The following is a 23,999-nucleotide window of genomic DNA, read 5'->3' on the forward strand; positions in this document are numbered from 1 at the left end:
TTTGCAGAGTAAATAAAGACTGCAGAATCAGTTGATGGTTGTTTTGGTATAAAGAATACACCTGTATACATATGTATGTACAGAAATATGTGCATACAACCATATCTGTATACCATTATACACATATATCCATATGTACCACACACATAAACCATTCATGTGTGTGCACATGCACACACATACACAAACTCATACACTTATATTTTTTTCTCTCAGGCATATATACCTAAGACATGTCTGAGATGTGTTTTTATGACTTATATTCACTGGAAAACTCAGGCATTGCTTGAAGGTGCACCTCATATTACCCTACAATAAAGGCAGGAGCAAAGCTACTTCCTATGCCTTTAAAATCTCCTTTGTTGAAGGGCAACTCATGAAAAACAAAACAAAACAGAACAAAAAAGCACTCAGTGGATATTTAGAACAGTTTAGGCATCATAATAGGTTCTATTCTGGGTCACTTTGCACACCCAAATTGTTTTCTTGAGACTATTAACAATGTCATGCTGAGCAATTTAATAAACACAATCAGTGGTAAAGCCTGTTACTTTTGTTTTATTGGTTTGAAAAATCATGCTCATATGTATCTACCCATGGTATAAGGCTGCTTCCTTAACTAGAGAATCTTGAAGAATAACTTCTGCATGTATGATAAGGTTCTTTTATTCGTGGGTGACAGAGCCTATTTTGCAGTTTCTATTCACACTCAAATTGTTCTTGAGGAACAATTCAGGCATCATTTTTGTGGGCCTCCCACACTCTGAATAGGTTAATCGCCAATGTCACCTTCACAGGGCTATTCTTTGGATAGAGACCATTAAGGGAAATAGCATTTCAGTGAGTGCCATATTAAAGTTCTAGCCCAGAGCTCTGCCTGCCTTTGGGTCCAATGTGTATGAGTGGGGCTGAGGGACTAGGAAATAGTCACACTCTCTCCAAGATGTCAGTACAAGGGTACCTAGTCATAAAGCTGTAGGGTGAGAAATGAGGGGTTCTTGGAGGGATCCAAAGAGTCTGAAGGAAGTCCCTGACTCTTCTGCAGCTACGTTGGAATATCCCATTTCCTGCTAAGTCTGGTATGAAAGATCGGGGGTGCAATAACAAGGACATGATATTGAGAAAAAAGGGCTGTGATTCTGTCTATCAGGGAGAACAAGCTTTTTATTTTTTTTCCTCCTTAAGAGGAGATTCAAAGGCTACATTCCAAGTGTTCTGCGGTTCAGTTGTTAGTTTGGAAGATAGTCATTTCTGAGATTTTCTGGTGCCATCCCCCACATCTGAATTACTTGGCTCCTAGGGTGGGTGTGTGCTCAAGGACAGATAACTTTGCCTAGGATGGGGAAGAAAGTTAATCCTGTTTTCCCTAAGATTGGGGAGAGGAAGAGAGAGATTAGGGAGGAGGAGGGAGAGAGGAAGAAAAAGAAATGCCCTTTTAAAAATAAATTGAGATTAGTGTTCTATCTGATGTGTGAGGGGTGAAGATTTGTTCCCAAGATGTAGGCTCTCTATTCACCTCAGAGATTGTTTCTTTTCTTTTCTTTTTTCTTTCCTTTCCTTTCCCTTTCTTCTTTCTTTCTTTCTTTCTTTCTTTCTTTCTTTCTTTCTTTCTTTCTTTCTTTCTTTCTTTCATTCTTTCTTTCTCTTTTCTTTTTTTTGAAAAGTCAGCTTACTCTCTATTGCTTTAGAAGGTATGGGACTCAGGAGCACTTAGTGGGGTTTGTCTGGTTCCTCTTCACCATCGCAGGCTTCTGGCTGCCCAGGATGGCACTGGCTCTGTGGATGGCAGCCATGCGCAGGTCTGGGCAGTACTTGTTTTTGTGAGTCCTGTGCCTGATGCTGCTGAGTGTGGCCCGTGTGTTCTTACTGATGGTTGTCTGGATATAAGAGGTAGCTGGCTTTTGCTGGCTGGATCTGTGTTTCATGATCACCACTAAGCCTTTGCCATCCGCCTTGGGCTCCATGCCCACAGTCTTGAGATGAATCAGCCGTTGTAGTGGAGGTTGCAGACCTTCAGTTTATTGGGCTCGGTGCTGTAGGTCTGCTTATCTCTCTTGATCAGGAAACTGGAGCAGTACCACAGGACGATCCACAGCAGGTGCAGGGAGATGAAGAAGGCTCCTCTCACTGTGATGACCAGAGAAAGAGCCAGAGATTGTTTCTTTTGCTGAGAAGAATCTTTTTAGTTTGAGTCCATCCCATTTATTGATTCTCGATTTTAATTCTTGTGCCAAAGGAGTCTTATTAAGGAAGTTGGGGCCTAATCCCACATGATGGAGATTAGGGCCTACTTTTCTTCTAGTTCTTCATTTGCAGGTAGATGGATGGAGTTAGAGAAGATAATGCTAAGTGAAGTTAGCCAATCCCAAAAATCCAAATGCCGAATGTTTTCTTTGATATAAGGAGGCTGATTCATAGTGGGATAGGGAGAGGGAGTGCAGGAGGAATAGATGAACTCTAGATAGGGCAGAGGGGTGGGAGGAGAAGGGAGAGGGCATGGGGTTAGAAATGATGGGGGAATGTGATGATCATTATCATCCAAAGTACATGTAGGAAGACATGAATTGGTGTGAATATACTTTGTATACAACCAGAGATATGAAAAATAGTGATCTATATGTGTAATAAGAATTATAATGCATTCCACTGTCATATATAAATTAAAAAAAAATAATTAAAAAATACGTTGAATGCCAGAGCACCGAGGGCCATATTCACAACCTAAATTGGGCCACTGTTACCAGTCTCCTATCTTCATTCCAACCGGCCTTCTGTTCTTTCCAATAGTTCTCCAGCCACCCTTATTCATGAATCTTTTGGTTCCTATCTTGAATCTTGCCTCTGAACTAATTTTCCTGTCCTCAGTGTCTTATTTCTCAATATCTGTGTCTACGAAATGCTGCAAACACCAAGCAAAGCTGCATTAATCCTCAGGAAATTGGCATGTTTATTGACTGTAGATATAAAAATGATAAAACTAGTCATGTTTCCCTTTTGATTTTGGCTACCTGGAAATTCTGAGCTAACTGTTCAGGTTAATCAGGAGTCTAAAGACGTGTGACTCTAGGTACATTTTTTGGTGTCTCATTTATATCTCAGTATAGGTCTAAAGCTCATATTTGAACATCTATGCCTTTCCTGGCCCTGATATTTGAACTCACTTTCTCTCCTCTCATTTTTGACTCCATCTGAACAGAACTGGATTAATCATAACCTATGTTCCTATTGTACTTAGTTTTTCTTTTTGTACTTTTATTGCATGTGATCCTGTAATACAATGGATTCTTTGTGGAATCAAGCAAGGTATAAATAAATGACGAGTCAGTGATTCCTTTGCAACAGGAAGAAAAACAAATATAAAACAGACTGGGGGGAAGGAGATCTAAATTATTCTACATGAAAAACTAGTTTGGGGGATGAGGTAGCATTTTCTGGGAATAAGAAGAAGAAATTTGTATAGGGAGATGGGAAAGAGAAAAAAAAATACAGTTACCATGGATAAATTCTCTATGTAGGAAATATCCATTGATTTGTAGGAACAGTGAAATCTTATATTCAATATGAGGATTTTCTTCCCCCAAAAGAATTCCAATCTGCTTGAGAAACCTTTAGTAAATTCTGCTACAACAATAGCCTGGAATTAATAGCTCTTGGAGAAGAGGATGATTTCTACAGTGTACTTGACAAGCAGTTGAGACAGAATGGCAGGAGGACAAAGGAGAGGTGGGGTTGCTAAGAAATGATAAAGCAGGTGATAATGTGGCCCCACAAGGAAATTGCAAGTCTCCTTGCACATGGGACAGGGCTCCAGGCATTTCTGCCTTCATTCTTTCCTTTTTCTTTGCCCATTTCTTTGCTTCCCACATCTTTCATTTAGTTCTTTTCAACTAAAGACTCTGCTTAACATTTTTTTTGTTTGTTTGTTTTAATGTTCAAATTGCAAGCTTAATTAGATATGAAATTATATATATATATATATATATATATATATATATATATATATATATATATAATGTATATTTACATGATCTAGATTTTATGTATATATCTCTTTTTTTTTAATTAATTTTTATTGTAGGTTGTTCAAAACATTACATAGTTCTTGATATATCATATTTCACACTTTGATTCAAGTGGGATATGAACTCCCATTTTTACCCCATATACAGATTGCAGAATCACTTCAGTTGCACAACCATTGATTTACATATTATACCCAAGGAAACATGTGTCCTAGAACTCAGATTTTAGTAAAAAATGTAAAAAAGTAAATTTAAAATAAAATAAGTAGTAAGTCTATGTTTAGTGCTAAAAAACAAAAACAAAAAACAAACAAACAAAAAACCCAACTATCCAGTTTTGAGAGTAAGAGATTTAAAAAAAATGTAAGGATATGGGATGTGAGGGTTTTTTTTTTTTTTTTTTTTTGTTGTTAGATGACTTAATTTGTTAAACCATAAAATGTAGTAATTGAAAAAAACTAGAAGACTGTCCCCAAAGCTACTGGAATTTGGGACATCAAACATCATTTCAATAGTTATTCTCATTTTCTGGTGTTAAAGTTGGCAAGAAAGCAATTGAGTTCATGCCTGTGCATTGTCTGTTGGGGCCTTGGTTCTGTTATATTGCTATTTATTTACCCAAAAGTTGATGTCTATGAATACAATCGGCATCTTAATCATCTTTTAAATGCAAGTATATTTGTTTTTTTCATAGAAAAGTACAAAAATCTCCAAATCTCTATATTATCATTGACTTTCAACCATACTTCATTCCATGTATCAATCTTTGGTGTTTTAATTTTTCTTTTTAAGTTTTTCATTTTTCAAAGTATTTCCTAAGATATTATATTTAAATTTCTTTCCAGGGATTATTCTACTTGTACCTTTTAAAGTTAAAAGACTTTATATTGTTTTTGTAATGAGTGAAACAGTTTTGATAATTTCTGGTTGTTTGGGTAAATTACCCTTTGAGTACCCCCTCTCTGTCTAGTGACCTGCCTGAGTAACACATTCACTCTACCATCACCAGAGAGAGAAACCAGGAGAAGGCTAGAACATGAAGTTTGCTTTTAGACCATGAGCTGAAGTATTATCTCTTTGTAACTTGTTTTTAAAATGATATGTAATAATAATAATAATAATAATAATAATAATAATAATAATAATAATAGCTTCTGTTTTCCTTCTATGCATGTGTTTCACATATACTTAGTTTATTTAAGAACCTGTCTATATAAATATTCCTGGTCCTTACTAGGTGAAAGAAAGGAATTGAAGCTTAGAAAAGTTAAAAATTAAACATTTTCATAGGTAGGTTATGTCAATGAGAGGGAAATCAAAAAGAAAAAAAATGGATTGGAACTGACCTTTGGATTCTGTGGGATTTATTCCCTTTACTGCTATGCTATGGTATTGCTCTCTAGTTAAAGATAATGATAAGCTAACATTCAAATAGCTGAGACTCTTCCAGGACTTTCCAAGGGTTGGTATTGAGAAAGTGCCAAGTGAAGAGAAGGGACTATGCCTCAGTACTCTTACAGAAAATGGGAATTTCTAGGTTTGCAAGAAATCATTGAAAGATATGCTGAGTGTTCAGTTCAAGTCATTGTACCATTGAGCCCTCATGACACCTTCCTCAAAGTCGTTGTAACTATCTTGCTTTGCAGATTAGGAAATTAAGTTTATAGAGAATTTATGTGGCCTGATTCTACCTGAGTCAGTGTCCTTGCACAGAGCTAAGTCTTTATTCTCTTAAGGTAGAGGAAAATTAACTCTTTGTAGAGTTATTATTATCCACTGTAAGCACTAGAGGTAACTCAGAGTGACTAATGAACACAGGAACTTAGGAATGATCATGATTCCTGTTATTATTATCACCTCCATCATTTAAAGCTGTCTCTCTTTTCTCTGCATCCTTCTAAGGTCTCCTAATGACATGGCCCTTGTTTATCACACAAAGTGAATCATCACTCATGGTCATATTTTATTTGCGCTCTCTTTAGATAATCTTTATATAAAGAGATAAGCTCTCTTTATTTTTGATAATCTCATTATAGGAAAAAAACCCTGCTATTACAAGTGGAATATATTGGAGGGCAATCTGGAGATAAATGAGACAAGTGTTTCATAAGTTAAGAAATTGTGGCAGCAATAAAAGTGCTCCTCTCACATCTCTAACTGCAGGAAACCTACTTGACTAAAAGTCTCAGCTGCCACACATTATGAGATGCATTGCAGATTTTGCATAGAGAGGTGGTGTTTGCCTTAGGTTTCTCCGAGCCATAGACTGAAGCTGGCAGAGATTCTAAGGCAGACTCCTTTGTAGAAGACATGGGGCTCTTCTGATTGGCAGCTTTGGCTCCTGGACACATTGGATCTGACAGAACTATTTTAGAGCAGGATTGTAGTTTAACGCTTTTCTGAGTCATTTCCCCCCCATGATTCTCTATTTCCCAGGGGGTGAACCTTCACTGAGGTCTGGTGGAGCATCTGGTCTCCTCTATTTTATCTCAAAAGGTTTTTGCTGAATTGATCTCTTATGTATCCCACCATCTCCTAGTTTGTGCCTGTGTCAAAGAAAAATGTACCATGTAGAGATTCTCCAAGATTTGAACCTTCAACTCCAGTTAACATTATCTTTGAAAAATTCACTTATTCTTGATTTTTCATTTAAAAAACAAACTGGAGAAAAGGTCACACAGCAGATGACTCTTTTAAAGGCTTTTATTTTATGATTCTAAAGCTATCAAATTCTGTGTATAATATGGAGTAATGCATTGCATGTAATATTATGGTGCTAGATTATTGTGGTGCTAAATGGTTATTGTGTGTGTGAATTATTTTTTGATCTAATAACAATATTATTTTATCAGAAAAAGCAAACATTACTTTGATATTTTTCTCATGAATAACAGCATGTAACAAAACAACAGAAAAGCTCTTATCTTTGAAGATTTGCCATCATTAATACTTGGATTCAGAACTATTTATATGATTTTATAGTAAAGCATGCAATTCTTTCCTAATTGACTTTTCCCCCTCACAAATTAAAAATACTTTAATTAAACAAAGCTACATATTCATTATCACCATCAAAAGCTGGCTTTATATTCAACTATTCTATTTGTTTAGGAACTAGTGGCAATAGTAGCAAAGTTTAAAATCCAATCATGGGGAAAAAAAATATAATCCTGCTCCTAAGTAGATTGCTTCATTCTAAGTCAATACTTGGTTCTTTGAAGGTACAATAGCTGTATTATTCACCTAAATGACAAATAGATCAAATATAGGATTTAAAAAATTTTTTTATAGTTGTAGATGGACAGAATTTCTTTATTTTATTTATTTTTATGTAGTACTGAGGATTGAACCCAGTGTTTCATGCATGCTAGGCAAGTGCTTTGCCACTAAGCTATAGCCCCAGCCCAAATATAGGATTTTTAATACAGAAGAGAAAGGTTATGGGTTTTGTGCTATAACTACAAGGAGCAATAGTTATTGTTTGTCCTTAATTAAGAGACACATGCTGATAATCCATCTTTATCAATGGAATGGGACATGAGCCTAAGAAATGAGTAGATTTAATCTGAAATGGAGTGTTGAATTTTTCCAGAACCTCTAATGTATTATCTCTGTGAAGGACTATTTTTGATAATCTTGTTTTAAGGCTATGATCAATGAGAACTTAAAGAAGGCTTTAGCAGTGATTGGATTTTCTTCTCTTGAAAGATGTCACACTGGGGAATAAATGCATTAATGGAAAAGAATTTTTGAAATTAGTCACTTGATAACATTTTGCGATAGTGTTTAAGACTTTTGTTTTCAAAAGGCTTTAATGCAAGTTTTTCAAGGTCTTGATATGATAGCATGTCTAACCTTGATAGACAAGAAAGGAAGAGATGGTCATTTCAGGTTTCAAGGTGTCCCAAATTAAAAATGCAATGAAATTTTGCTTAGGAAGTTTGTCAATAACACATTTATTTAAATCTACCCTAGCTGTGAGACGCACATGCAAATTTTATTAAAATAATTTACATTTTAAACATTTTTTTTCACATTTGCAGATTTGTACAAATTTGGGTACTATTCAAATGAACTCAGGAAGAAAACAGGTGTATCATTAGCGTCCATGGAAATCAGATCCAGGAGAAAAGCCATGCCTGCTGTCTGGTGGGAGTTAACCTGTCCAGGCTCACTTTGTGGTCCGATTAGCTCTCTCTTCAGTTTGAAAGAAATTGATTGCAAAAATATAAGCCACCTTTCCAGATGAAAGTAGAAATATGAAAGCAGGCATATGAAGCCAACCCCACTGAGTGAAGAAATGTATCCCATCCTTCAGTTTCAGAATGAAGGCTGAAATATTTAGCACTACCACAGCAACAGCGACTCAGTCTCATTTGGCAGGTTCCACTTAGATATCAGCAATTACTGTCAATGTTTTAAAATTTGATTTAAAAAATATGGTTAGCTAAGACTCTTGTCATTTTTATATGTAAACGCATTTGTAAGGTAGACTGAATCTCTCCTTCTCCAGGACTAGAGCTGGGCTGTCATTTATTGAATATTGAATGTTTTTATTTCAACCAAAATGTTCTCTGCCTATATAGTTTTTCTACATATTGTGAATATATTTCTCTTTTCTCTCTCATGAGTTGGCAATTTTTTTTTAATGTTTGTATGTGTGCAGATATTTCAAGTCATTGTTGAGCAGAATCATTTGGACTCCTCCCTCCTTAATACCAGTTGCATTCTATTTCTGTGATCACATCAAAGTATTCTATCAATAAAGTAAGTTCCATGATTTAGATTTTGAATGTCCCACAAAGGCCCAAATGTTAAAGACTTGGTTATCAGAGTACTACTACTGGGAGGTGCTATGACCCTTTAGGAGGTAGAGCCTGATGGGAGGTCCACAGGTCATTGAAGGTGTGCTCTCAAAGGGGATATATAGAATCCTGCTCTTTCTCTTTGCTCCATGGCTCATAATGTAAGTGTCTGGGCTCTGCTGTGGACTCCGGACTATAATATGCTGTCCTTAAGAGATCCAAAGTGATGAACCCCTGGCCTTGAACTGGAGCCTCCAGAACTATGAGCCCAATATAATTTTTTTTTTTTTTTTTGTAAATTGATTGCCTCAAGTACTTGCTATAGTGATAGGAAGCTGACTAATGTAGTACTTTACAAATTAGAAAGGGCAGATTTCTTTTTGATGCACTTCCAATTAGATCTTCTGATGGCTTAACTATCATTTATTTGAATAAAGTATTTTCCCTTAAACAAAGTTGAGCAATAGCCCTGCCTTAGCTTTGGTTATCATAATGGTTTAAAATTTATTATGTCGTCCCCAAACCTATAGCCTCCTTGAGTCCAAATTTACTCTATACTTTGCCATGTATCATCACGTTTTCTTTTTTGCTTCCTTGGTTTCTGACCTTCTCATGCTACTGCCAAATTTAGAGGTCAAACATCTCTTCTACCTCCCCTATGACAAAACAAACAACAAAAACAAAAACATTCTAGTCAATTTTTTTTTTAAACTTGGGCATTCTCTGCCTTCCAGTCCCTTATTTGGTTGTTGTTGTTTTTGTTTTGTTGTTTGATTATATGGCAGGGAATAGCCTACTCTACTTATTTCTTTAGAATGTTGATATATTTCAAACTCAATTATAGTACTACTTAAGAAAGTAGAGAACACTCTAAAATTATAGTTGTTATTTGTAGTAGTATTTGCATATTTAGAGAATATCAGAGAGTAAGCAGCAAATTGTTTGGAATATATTAAACACTTTATAGACATAACCATGTTGGATGAAAGCCACAGTATCACCTAAGTAAATAATCCAGTGATTGAAGATCCTCTTTAGATATTACAAATTGGCCATTAATTGATCACATTCCATATAGATTGTGTTTTATTTAGCCACAATTTCCTTAGATACACTAAATATCAGAAGAGTTTATAAAAATACAACAAATGCCTTTTTTTGGTGTACATAAATAGTAGATATGGCAACACCAAGCACAAATTTCTATGTGGTTTCAACTGACAAGAGGAGGAGTTCATTCCCCTTCCTGCTATACTCTGTACCATTCTTTGTTTATTTATAACTTCTCCTCTTTGCTTATTTATATTCTTTAAGTCCAGTAAATATTTGAATTTTTGAATTCTGAATCAGTCCTTTTATGTTATTTATTACATTTGTATCAAAAAGTTCTGGTAGTTTTATCTTGTAAACTGGGAGTTGGCAACGTTTTCCTTTAATGGGTCAGATAGTAAATGTTGGAAACTTTGCAGATGGTAGGTCTCTATGGTAAGTGCTTGACTCTACTGTTGTAGTCCCAAAGCACCATAGACAATATATAAGCCACTGGGAAAAACTGTATTCTGTGCAACTACTAACAAAAGCAGGCAGCAGCCAGGTCTGGTCTATAGGCTAGAGTTTGCTGCATTCTGCTTTAGACAATTATGTGCTAAAATGTTTTGTCTAGAACATTCTTTCCATGAAGTGTTTCATGAAAAGTAGACCAATGAGTACAGAGAATGAAATATGCACACCTCAGAGGTTTCAAAACTGTGCTATTAAGAGTATCTCACTTTTACCTTCCTTATTCCCAATCAGATTGGATATAAAAATCTTTACATTTAAAAATTCTCAATGTCTCAAGGTACAACCTGAGCTATGGTTTTCAGTGAAAGTCTTTTTTTTTGTTTTTGTTTTTTGTTTTTTAAAGAAAGAGTAAGAGAGAGTGAGAAAGAGAGAATTTTTTTTTAATATTTTTTTTTTTTAGTATTTGGCGGACACAACATTTTTGTCTGTATGTGGTGCTGAGGATTGAACCTGGGCTGCATGCATGCCAGGCGAGCGCGCTACCGCTTGAGCCACATCCCCAGCCCCTCAGTGAAAGTCTTGAGTCAACCACTGCTTCTTGCCTCCTTCCGTGATGGTTCTGGTTCAGTTTCTTGGTTTCCCTTTCCATTGTAGTGTATTACTTTTTTATTTTGCCAAGTGATGTGTTCACATAATAAAAATTGAGAATTCACAAGATACATCTAGTGAAAAGTAGATTCCTTCCTCTTAGAACTCTAATCCCTACCTTAGAATCAAATGGTGTTAGATTTGTAACTTTCAACTGTGTTTCCTGTATAAACAAGCATAATGTGAGTGTGCATGTGGGTATGAATTTTTAAAATCTTTTTAAACACAACTTTGGAAATATTAGAAAAAAGAGCTAAGTACCTTTCAAAGTTACTCTATTACATACAGAATCAGAATGTTTATATAAAGAGGACTACATAATGCCTTTGTGAAATGAGTATTTCTTACCTCCAGACCCATTTCCCGCCACTTTTGCCTTTAAAATCATTTAGATTTTATGAACTTAAGTTTCCCTATAAAATGGAAGGGAACAAGGAAATGATCACACTATATTTTATGAAGGTTTTTAAAGTCATGTTTTTAAAATATTATGGCATAATAAATATGCAGTAAGTGGTAGCTGGGGGATGGTCATGGTAGAATTAGTGCTGAATGCAAAGTGTGCTATTGTTCAGTTGTGGTATTATCAAAAAAATCTGATGTTTCATGGCATTAATATATAATTCCATCATTCCTTATTCACCCAGGGTTTATTGGTTTATCCTGCCAATCATAGTGACTGGAACATAGGAGAATCCAGATGTTAGACTGTATTGACAAGGATTTCAAGGAACTTTTATGCCAGGATGGGAAATAGATGGTAAATCAATCAGTGCATAAAGTCGATGATCACATAGCTTGGTGAGGACTCAGCAGATAATAAAGGAAGTGATGTAGTACAGGTTAAAAGGTGTTTTTTTGCTACATTTAGAGAGCTGTATTTCATGTGGACACCATTCTTGCAAACTGTTAAATGTTAGTGGTAGTTCTAGGATTGGTCATCCAAAGTGATCCTTTCTAACCTAAAGGCCCTGGAATATTCCTAATCCCATTTTAAACTGAACCCTAGGGAAAAAATAATCAGTATTCTTATAGTATTTATTTCCTTCAGGACTTGGGCAGTCCAGTGAAAAAGGACATTTTTGCCCCCATAGACTATTGGTAGAAGGTAATAATAGAACGATACAGCAACAAGAGAGCTACAGCCAAATTTTTGGCTATAGGACAAAAATAAGAGGACAAAGCCTGTTTTTTTTAATAAAGTATTGACTGTCTCATGCAATTTATTAAAGGCTGTATAAAAAATGGAAAACAGAATGGTTGTAAGGTTACCCACTATTAATGTACTTTAGATTCCTGTTTCTACTGAATGTTTATTGCTTTTGTATCATCACAAAGGTGAAAAATCATAAGCCAAGGACTATGTGAACATGCTTTCCACCACATCTCACTTTTTTTGTATACATCAGCTTCTTCCGACATGCCAACTGAAATTAATATGATTTTCCATTAAAGTAGCACCACAAATGGTGTTTATGGTCTTTACCTCTATGCCCTGTTTTATGAATGAAAGAGCAGGATTCCATATAGCCCCTTTCAAATATAATCTGGCTTCCCTCCCCTTTGTCTATCTGAACAGGTAACTCAAAACTCTGAGGCTCTCCTGATCCAGATTCCATGATCAGAGGAGAGGGACACAGGAGCATCCATGCTGGAGAGGACTTTATCGACATGGAAGGTAAGACGGGGTAGAGGGGCTTGCATCTGCAGGCCATAGGGTGGACATGAATGGGGAACAGCCTGGAGCATATCATGGTCTTCAGTAACAAAAGTATTTCTAACCATGGGGAGAATAGTCATCTGTGAGTCGGGTCAGCTAGTGGTCCTCTAGTCTTTATCAGAATGACAAGTGTTATGAAGTCAGAAACTTATTGTAATATGTTTCTATGTATAGAAGGTCTTCTTTTTGAAATATATAATTACCTTATTTTTCCTGGATGTGTGTGTGCATGTGCGATTTTTTTTTTTTTAAATCTTTGTCACTTCTACTGTCTGACAGCTCTTCTATACTCTTCTTCACCTTCCAGCTAAACTTGGACATTATCTCTTCCCGGAGCCCTTCCTTGACCTGACTTCTAGTTCTCTCATGCTTGTTCTGCGTTTTATTCTATCAGTGTGCTTACTACACCACACCAAATGTCATTTATTCATGCATCTGTCTCTCTTGATTCTGAAGCTGGTTTGGGGAAGGTTGGGTGACTTATTTATCCCTCATACAGGACACAAATCATATTGATGCAGCAAAAGTACTCTTGGGTTCAAATAGAATTAAACAAGTGGAAAACACATAGATGTAATTTCACTGTATCAAGGTATAATGTGGTTAATTAGCTAAAGATTCTAGAGAGATGTTGGATGGAAAGGCAAGCGTTCTTTCCCTTCCCAAATTCAGTTCTTTGCCCTCCCTCCCATTTCCTGGTTTGTATTGAAAGATGTAAAGCTGTCAGTGTTTTATGAATCTTGCGACTAGCCTACAAAAACCTTTCAAATATGATTCAATTTCATGCAGACAGAGACTCAGAGCAACTTGGCAGTTAGCAGCTAATGGCTTTTAAGGGTTTAAGTCAGCCCTAAACATTATTCCAATGAGTTTTTGTGGCTTAATTACCTTAAAACATTAAGTAGTCAGAGTCCATCAATACAGATACATTTAGAGATATCAAATGTGTGCTGCTCACAAATACCACCTTGAACGTGTCTAATATAGCATCTTATTTTGCCAAAAAAAGCATGTAAAAATACTTTTAAGTCTACCTATTTGAGCCTAATGATGTGTGCCATCATTAAGTTGAGAGAAATGTGAATTAAGATGATTCTCTAAACATCAAGGAACAGATACACAAAGCAAGGGATAGAGCAATTTCTGCCCTGCCCTGCTCCCTGGTACCATGTCAACTTTAAGCAGTGCACCTTGTGGTTAAAATTCCCACCTCTGGACTTGACAGCTCTGGGTTCAAACCTCATGCCTGCAATTTGTAGGGAAGTTAAATAACAAGATGGTAAGCCTGAGGAGAATAATGATAATTAGTATTCAGCTACGTTTTTGTGAAGATTTCATGAAATGATGCGTATAGAGATGTTAATAATAATAGCTAATATGTGCCAGACATTCTTTTATATTAAAAGCCTATTCTTGAGGTTTTGGAGGTGAGGGGGGGAAAAAAAAGCTTGAAGGGTCAGTATCCAATTTTAAGGCTGTAAAAATGAGCCCAATATCTCCATTGTGATTTTCTTTATTTGGACTGTAATTAAAGAAACCAAAGGTTGTCACTTATTTTATGCACTGTTTCAGACATTTTCTTCTGCAAAACTCATTTCTGTCCTTGGACTCACAATAACTTCATTACTCTTTTCAAGTCAAATCACATCCCAATCTGAACCATTCAAATTGGCCTAAGATCCGGCACTAACAAAATGTTAATATTTATGAGTAATGCATTTTGGGTTCAGAGATAGGAAAAGAAACCTTCAGGGAGGCAGAAATGAGTTATTGGCCTGCTATAGAATGTGTCATTTGGAAAGGGCTGGCATTGTAGGAAGATGATTCAAATGCATGATTTCAAGGGGCAATGCAATCTAGTTTACTAATCTCTCATTATACTAAGGTGAGGCTTTTGTGAACACTGACTGCTCATTAGCATCTTGATCCCACTGAAGAATCCAGATAATGGGTGCCAGTTTTATTCTCATTATGGAGCATTCTAATGTTTCCATTCCTCTTATTAATTTGTCATGCAAATTTTAAAGTGGCAAAAGGTAGAAAGTCATATGAGCTATATAAACATGGACATTATGTTTATATATTTATTTTCAGCGTGTAAGTCGGTAAGTAGCTTCAGTGAACACCTCCATGACCTCTGGAGTCACCTCTCTCCCTGAGCCACCTTTCCCCTAGGCTGCCACGCCATTCTTTCCTTCCTTCCTCACATTCTAATTTTGCTCTGCTGCATGTAAACTGAAGTCTCCCCAAGGCAGAACTCAGTGTTGAGACTACACTGGAAATCTGTTGGTCACATTTAACCTAATGCATGTAAAAGTGTTCTTTTTTTGTTTTTTCCCACTAGTTGGTTCAAGGAAAAAGTGGATTGTTGTTGTTTGCAGTAGGGTGAGTGCACAGAAAAACGATAGACTAACAGAAAGCTTTAACTTAATACCTGTCACTTGAAACTGGGCAAGACAATTCCCCAAATTGGCACCTAACTCCTTGAGGCAGAGAAGCTGCAATTCTAGCTCAGAGGCTTCAATTAGATTATAAGGTAATTTTAATTGATATTCAGCTATGGGAAAGAGTGACTTAACAAAGGAAAGAAAGAATCTGTAACAACATTTCTTCACAGTCTTATTTAGGTTGAATAAGTTACTGTTCGCAGTGACCCAATATTAAAAAAAAAAAACAAAAAACCCATAAACGCTAACTTCGGTTCCCAATATATGAAAATATCTAAATGATTCTGTCAGAGTGGGAAGAGGGGAGTATACATGTGAGAAAAACAAGACTGGCATGAGGACCAATGATGTCAATCACATTAAATGCATGTGGAAGTTATATTGCGCAGTATAAATCTAAGGTGCCATTAGATTAACAGAATAGTGATTAACTGTTACTTACCAAAGTATTTATTGGCTTTTAATTACCCTAATCATAATGATTATTGAAAGTGCTAGGATAATTATAAACCTGTCTGGATGATGGTGTCACTGCATATGCATAGGTTTTGGACTTAAACAATCCCCCGAGTTAACCGCATGGATTCATTCCCATAGGTCTGTGATATTGGATAATGTACTTTACTTCTATGCAATGTGAATAACAATTTCCATTTCCAGGGTTGTATTAAGGGTGAGAGATAATGTATCTAAAGCAGCTAGTATAGTGCCTGACGCATAGACACTTAAAACTCAGCAGCGGCAGCGGCAGCAATAACTGTTTTTATTATAGTCCTTGCTCCAAGAAATTTCCCTCATAAAAAAAGAGAATGGCTCCTTTACTAGTAAGGCAGAGTCAGAGCAACTTCCAGAGGGGCTTGGGGCAAGAGAGGCAATGAAGCAGGGTAGCAGGTCAACAATTCTGCTGGCGATATGAGGTCTGACAGATGCTCCTGGTGAGGCATGCTGACAGACACTTCTTGAGGATTATTTTGATAATCTGTATTGTCGAGCACCCAGAGACATTTCTGCTTAGAGGAACTTGGTTTCATGCAAACACACCATTAAACTCACTAAGAAGCTGATATTTCTGCCAGCATCACTGGCTTTGACCGGAAGAGGAATAGGAATCAAGTTTCCCTTTGGACTCCATCAGAGTAGGAAGACATTGAGTAGTTACTCACCTCCCTGACTTGGGTTCATTGCTGAACTGGCTGTTCCATTTTAGGTAAGCCACTGAATTTCTCTAACTATCAGTTCCCTCATCAGTAAAATGGTGCTTACAATAAAATCATACACATAAAGATTCTGTATGTCCTTTCACTCTATCTGCACATCAAGTGCCTTAATACAGAGCCAGTTAGACTTTGTAGCTCCTACTTTAGCCTCTACCAAGAAGATCCACCTCATCTACAAACCAGGTGAAACTGAGATGATGTCCGTGGTGTTTTTATATGATGTATCTTGCTTGGTATTCATTGCGTATCATGTCACTATCACCCAGTAAGATCATGCATTTTCTCCCCTACTTATTATTAAAAATAGTCCAGTGACTTTCATACAGTTGCTAAGCTATCATTAAGAAGTATACCTTTGAACTCATTAATAAGGGGTTAAGTGGTTTAATCGAAAGCAAAATTATATGTCTTCTTCATCATCATTTGTCACATGTATTCTGTGTGGCCAACATGACACTGTGCTGCATGCACAGTTTTGTTTTTTTTTTTTTTTTTTTTTTTTTTGTCACTGTGATCAAAAAAACTGATAAGAACAATTTTACGGAGGGAAGATTTATTTGGGGGTTCATGGTTTCAGAGGTCTCAGTCCATAGACAGCCAACACATTCCTCAGGGCCTAAGGTGTCTCAGAACATCATGGCAGAAGAGTGTGCTTGAAGAAAGCAGCTTGCTCCAGTTAATTTCTTAATTCCTATCAGTGGATTAGTGTACTGGTCAGGTTAAGGCTCTTGTACTTGATCATTTCATCTTGAAACTTTCTTGCATTTTCTCACACATGAGCTTTTAGGGAACATCTTATTCTGCTTGGGCTGCCATAATAAAACACCACAAACTAGGTGACTTTTAAATAGCCCACCTGTGCTGTTCACACTTCTAGAGGCTGGAAAAGTCAAGATTAAGGTACAAGAAGATGCTGTGTCTATTGAGGGCTCACTCTCTCGGGTTCATTGCTGATGACGTCTAGCTGGATCCTGGTTAAGATGTAAGGGGCCAGGTGGCTCTCTGTCGTCACTCTTGTAAGGGCACTAATCATATTCACATAGACAGGGCTCTCATGACCTACTCTCCCCTCGAGGGCCCCACCTTCTAGTACTAATATACTGGGGATTAGGTCTCAGAATATGACATTGGGGTGGGGTAAAACTTCAGACTGCATCTCAAGGTAAATGTTATCTTTAACTTCTTTTTATACCTAAGGAATGGCTTATTTTACTGAAGTTTTATGGCAGATACATAAGATGCTGGAATTTGAATCACACTTTCTGAGACCTAAGATCATGTGATAAAAGCTAAATGACTTATAATATTTAGAATTTTTTTAAAAAATAAGGGCATATTTATGTCCCATAACTTGTCTGTTTGTTTGCCATCACCTTGGTGTAATAATGACGAGGTTATTTAATAAAGTTTTCCCCATAAAATGTCTTTATCTCTGAGAAAATCCCTATTCTTGTTAGAGTGAGCAGTGTAGCAACAGCAAACAGGCCTTCTCCAGAGTGTAGGTAATATGCTTCTGAACTGTTTTAATTTATAGTAGGACTGGAGGAATATTATGCACATCAGTCTTATAAATAATGTGACATAAATAACAGCTACAGTTAGTGCCAAAGCAATTATTTTCTTCCTAAGCAATCATTCATTTTTTTAGGGGGAACTAGAAATTTGCATACAGCATTGTCTCCTTACATAATTAGGGTGAATCTTCTTTACTCTCCTGCCTTGATGTTCAATACCTGACAATAATTAGTTTTTCTTTGGGAATTGTCAGGATCCACTAACATATTTTTATTTTTGCCTAGGGTAAAGAGCAAGATTTTATTTATGGCAATAGTGAAATTAGTACAGCCACCCCTCAATATCTCTGGGAAATTGGTTGCAGGACACCTGCTGATACTCAAGTCCCCTATATAAAATTGCCTAGTGTTGCATATGACCTATGCATATCCCCCCAGGTACTGTACATCATCTCTAGATTACTTAAAATACCTAATACGATGTAAATGCTATGTAAATAGTTGTTGTATTGTTTAGGCTGTAGTGACATGATAAAAAGTGTGAACATTCAGTAAAGATGTAATTTTTCTTTTTCAAATATTTTTGATCTGAATTTGGTTGAGTCCAAGGACACAGAGGGCTGGCCACCTGTTGTATACAATCAGCACCACAAAAGATGTCCTGTAGTGGACCTGCAGTGCCTGGAACTGTGCTTGGCTCATTCATGCATTGACTCTTTCTAAAATTACATACAATACCTAGTGTGTACTGGATTCTGGGTCCATGATAGGGAATACAGTGTAAATCAACAGACTAGTTCAGGGTTCCAGCAGAATTTTGTCTTGGGTCAGATGCAGACAATGAGAAGAAAAAAAAGTTATGAATTTCAAGAAATCATAAAAAAGTAGAGACCTCTGAAAGAGAATAGCTTCATGATCAGGGACCATGGAGACTTGACTTCAAAGCAAGGAGCTGAGCTAACAAAGTCATCCTGGACAGTAAGGGCAAAGGTTGTTTTTGAGAAACTAAAACAGAGTCCGTGTAGATTGGATTTAGGATGTAAACATAAGTTAAAGGTCATGATGAGGTCATAGAAATTGAAGAAATTTAAGTTTTATAAAGTTAAAGAACTTTCTCTGAACCACCTATATATTTAGAGTGAAAATTTAGTCAGGCTTCTATGACTGTAAACCCTAGTTTATTTATTGTAAGTTCTTAGAATCAAACCATTCAATAAAATAGCAATGGTAATAAGAGTAACAATAATTCCTGCACTGGCTTGCTGTTCTCATGCACTAAAAACTTAATCATCACCAGTAACCTGTGAGATTTTAATTTTTTTTCTGAAGCAATACTATTATTCCCATTATATAAATGTATGGAAGCAAAGTAACTTGTTCATATCACACAGCTACTGAGGGATGGACTTGAATTTGAACCCAGAGCTGTAGGATACTTTAGAGGTTGGATATTTAATCATCCCCTTAAAGATTGATTAGTTTTTTTTAATGTTATGAATCAATTTGAGACTGAGCAAAAAGATGCAAGTGCAATGAAATTTTCCTTCGCTTGAACTGTTTTATTAAGTTAGCATGATACAGTGAACCACTACTGTGAGAAGTTTAGTGTTACACCTATAACCAAGTCTTTTTCCTATGTCTCCACATTGCCACCATCAAAAGCAGAAAGCGTCTTATTCTAAACCAAGGCGAATATGTTTATAGTCCAATGATCTGGCTCAGGATTATACACTGCATTTAGTTGTCTATTCAGTCTCCTTCATGGGCAGAATTCCCCCTCTCCTTGCTTGACTTTCAAGATTTTATCCCTGTTAAAGATTATAAGTCAATTATGTTATAGAATCTCCCTCAATTTGAGTTTATCTAAATTTTCTCCAGATTAGATTCATGTTGTTACAATATTTGGGGCAGAAATATGACAGAAATGGTACTGTGGTCTTATCTTTTCTCTGTAGCAGATGAAGACAATTTCAATTTGTCCCAGTTTAAATATACTGATGACTTTATTCAAGTGGTGTTTGTGAGGCTTCTTGGTAGTGTTTGAGCTCCATCATTCTTCTGAGCTTCTATTGGCCCTCATGGCACTTTTACATGATATTCTTCCCCACCTATTTGAGTTCTGACTTCCCCTTCCAGGCCACCACTGACACTCTATCCCCATCTTGAGACTTACCCTTAGCACTGTGGATGCCTTTCACAGCTTCCTCAGACTCTGTCCTTCCTATGCAGATATCTCCCTTACTCATTCCCATTTAATAAACCTTGGACAGCATTTCAGAAGATAATAAAAAAGGAAGAAAAGGAAAGAAGGGTTATATGGAGGAAGAAAGAAAGGAAAGAGAGCCAAAAGATAACATAATTTAAAATAAAAGACATAGAAAATGTGCACTGAAATCCATTACTTTCATTTGAGAAAAGAGCTCAGGGTGGTGCTAACCAAATAATGTTAAATTATATAATTTCTTATTTCTCTCTACAGAAATTATTGTCCTTGCCCAAAACAACAAAAATAATAAAACATTACTCATCTGAACATTCATTTTTCTAATAAAATATAATCAAGGTATTTTCAAAATACAATCAATGTATACCAACTTTTCTCAAAGGGTCAGCACCATACACAGACACATCATGGCTTTATGATAATAAGGTCCCTCAGTTGGCTTCTGATTATCTGCTGTTCAGTTATCTAACTACCATTCTCTGAAGCTTGATGTTTTTCTCATGTGGAGAAGCTATCATTGGTTATGATTTATCCAAGTTATTTTTTCCTCTCCATTCTAAACAGTATAAATATGAAATTGGAGAACACAGTTTTGTTCCCTCACTGATACCACGGTGCCCTTAATGTCTACCCTGAGGACCCCTCTTCACAAAGGCAACACAATACAGTAGTTACAAGTTTGGGGGTCCAGTGCAAAATCTGCGACTTATGACTTGACTTTGGCCATGTGACTTAACTTACTTTTGCTTCATCCCCTTGATCTCTAAAATAAGCACCATGTTATGAGGGTGATTATCATTACTGTGAGGACTAAATGAAATGACTTGAAAGAAGGTGCTTAGCATGGGTCATGAACTCACAGAGGATAGGCTCACATTTGTCAAATGCTTCCCATACCTGACAGCGCCTCTCCTTTGTGCTCAATAGTACTTTGTTCCTTTCTCTTTCATGACAAAAGTGGTGTTCCATTTGTGATCACATGGAAGTCATCTTCACTGGGATGGATGTTATTAAGGTCAGGAATCCTCTCTCATCTTTATATTCTCAGTACTAAGCAAAGTTATTTGTAACATAAAAGTTGCTCCAGGTATATGCAGCCTGAAGGATAAAGGATGGTGGAATTGTGAGATGATTAGATGAATGGATAAAAGAATGAATTGATGAAAGGATAAATAAAAGGGTAAACAAGTGTAACAAGGCTAGAGCTAAGGGACTCAATCTTTTTTGAACATCTATGATGTAAGTTTCTATTTTTTCATGCATTGTGGCACTCATACGTTTTTGGGTTATTTAATGTTTTTGAAGAGAAAAACAAAGCTTAGAAAAGTAAAAATAAACAAAACCAAACATAGCTCAAGCTTTTATCACAATTCAATAGGTCTGAACATGAAGTTCTGTCTGAATTCAAGATCTTGTTTTGTATTTTTCCACTGTTCTCTTTGAGTCATGATAAGATATTGAGATTAAAATGTGCCCAAGGTGCTCTTCTCTCAGTCTCTTAGAACTTTAGAATAAAAAAGTGAAGACAAAAGAGCTATCCTCTTAGTCCAAGATCCAGAAGATGAAACATTTTTGAAGATGGATAGGCAAAATGATTAGTAAACAGGTTTTAGAATAGGCTTAATATTTTTAATTTTTAAGAACTTTTCTGAGGTAAAATACATGGCTATAAAGCCTTCTACCTTGAAATGGTGGCATAAAACCACAGGATCCCCAATGACTCCAGTTGACCAGTGGGCTGAAAAAAATTATTTCCTTGGTATTGAACACAGGAATTTGAGTGAAAAAGAAATAGTTAAGAAACAGAGGATATATGTAGTGAAGGATCATAGCCAGAATAAAGCATTTCAACTATATACAAGGGAATCTTTATGGTAAGAAGAAGATCCCATCAATTAATTCAACATTTGCATTGTTGAATGTATTTCCTTCCTCCAGAACATCTCTGCTATATTGAACAATGACTCACTAGGGATGTCAGAGAGTGAACTCATTACTACATCAGATCATTGGTATCCTTCGTGCATTACAAATTTTTTAAATTCAAGAAAATATCAAATACATGTGGTATAAAAATTGGGGATACATTAGAAAAGTCAGGATAAAGAAAGGGATACACACACATGCACACACATACAACCACACATATACTTATATGTGCATTAATTGTGTCCTATGTTTACTTTTAACCCATCAGATTATCCAAAAGTATGGTCTGGGCAATAGCTATTATGACAATACCACTTTTCCCCTTAAAAGAGCAATCATTTTTCACTCTCACTAATGTATTTACAGGTCTAGGAATATTATTCCCCATAGTCAGAAGAAATAAATGAAAACATCTTCAGTAACTCCACTACAATGACATTTCTTGATAAATTCCAAGTTTACTTTCTTATAATTTTACCAAAATAGTTCAGCCAGTATTCTTTCTGCTTCAATACTGTGGGTGATCAGCTCTTATATATTTAACATAGATGGGAATATTTAAAATGAAAAGTTTTGTGAGCATTTCCAAATAGAATCAAGCCCAGGCACTTAACTAGAGGAGACAAAATTTTCTTTATTTTTTTATTTCTAGATTCAATCCGATATTGTCAAAAATGATCCTGTATATCTTTGAAGGTAACTTGGGGATTCTATGGACAAAGAATTCATGAACTGGTACAGACCAACTACCACATCATTCAAAATTTCTTGGCAAAAGTACCTGCCTGTGAGTAGGTACTAAATGAGAAACTAAAATGTGCCCAAAAAGGGAACTTAATAATGGAGGATCACCTAAAGAAACCCTAAAGGGGAAATTATATATCTAATAACCCATTTGTATAGCAGATATTTTTGGAATATGACTACCTTCTGGTCTGGTATTCTAGAATGTAATTCTAGTGAATTGGGTGAATAGTTCAGTCACATGTGTTGCCTCCATTCTAGAATCTCCCAATCTATAGGGGTGAGGACTCTGGAAAAATAAATAATATAGATACAGGAATGTGATGAACATTTGTGTGGTAGCATGAAGGAGCTATGAGAAGATGACTAGGATGTGCCCCTTACTCCTGAAGGAGCTAGTGATGGTTCTTCAACCATAAATGGCATTTTCTTTTGTCCTTGGAAGATGAGTGAAAGTGAGAATTCTCCAGATGGATAAGCAGACACAGCTTTTGAGAAAGGAAATATAAGAGACACACAAATGTGCACTTAGGACTCCAAATGTTTCCTTATGGCTCTCGCTAGTGATTCCCCGTGACCAGAAGGCTCAAATGCAAAGCTCCATGTGTCAAGTGAAGGTTGAGACTAAGAGAACTGCAGTGGGCTGGGATCAGACCCCGACCCCCAGAGGGGGATGCTCAAGGCTCATCTGGCTCCTTGCATGCTGTCATTTTGGTGTCTTTTCAAATTATATGAGCACAAACACATATCCATATATAAATTTTAGTAAAAATAATTTTGTATACTGTATATAAATAATTTCCATATGTTCATATGTATACACACAAACACTCATACACACACATACTCATACACACACACATATATATATGTACACACATTTATTATGCATTTATGCATATATGGAAAATGTGCGATACTAGTTATAAACTGGAATTTTTTCATTTAGTACATACATGCTAAAGAAGGCACTGATAACTGTTTTTTTTTCTTTTAAATTTTTAAATGTTTTCTCTTATAAGAATATTCACATTTTGGTTCCTCCTGATTGATCATAATCTTTTCTGTTTATTTATTTATTTATTTTGCAGAGCATTCAAAGTTTGAATAAATAAAAAATGAATTTTCTAGACCCTTATTACTTTTAAGCCTGATGGATGAGGCATCATAATAGGATTCTGAAAATCAGAACCCCCAGTGAATGGCCTGATAAGGAGCATGGCTTA

At 36.1% G+C, this 23,999-nt stretch overlaps 1 pseudogene; it reads right to left on the reverse strand.

Moving 5' to 3' along the window:
- Nucleotides 1-1,700: 1,700 nt before the first annotated feature.
- Nucleotides 1,701-12,651, reverse strand: LOC143384473 (large ribosomal subunit protein eL28 pseudogene; annotated as a pseudogene).
- Nucleotides 12,652-23,999: the final 11,348 nt, after the last annotated feature.

Source organism: Callospermophilus lateralis, chromosome 18 (assembly GCF_048772815.1).
Source record: "Callospermophilus lateralis isolate mCalLat2 chromosome 18, mCalLat2.hap1, whole genome shotgun sequence".
Lineage (NCBI taxonomy): Eukaryota > Metazoa > Chordata > Mammalia > Rodentia > Sciuridae > Callospermophilus > Callospermophilus lateralis.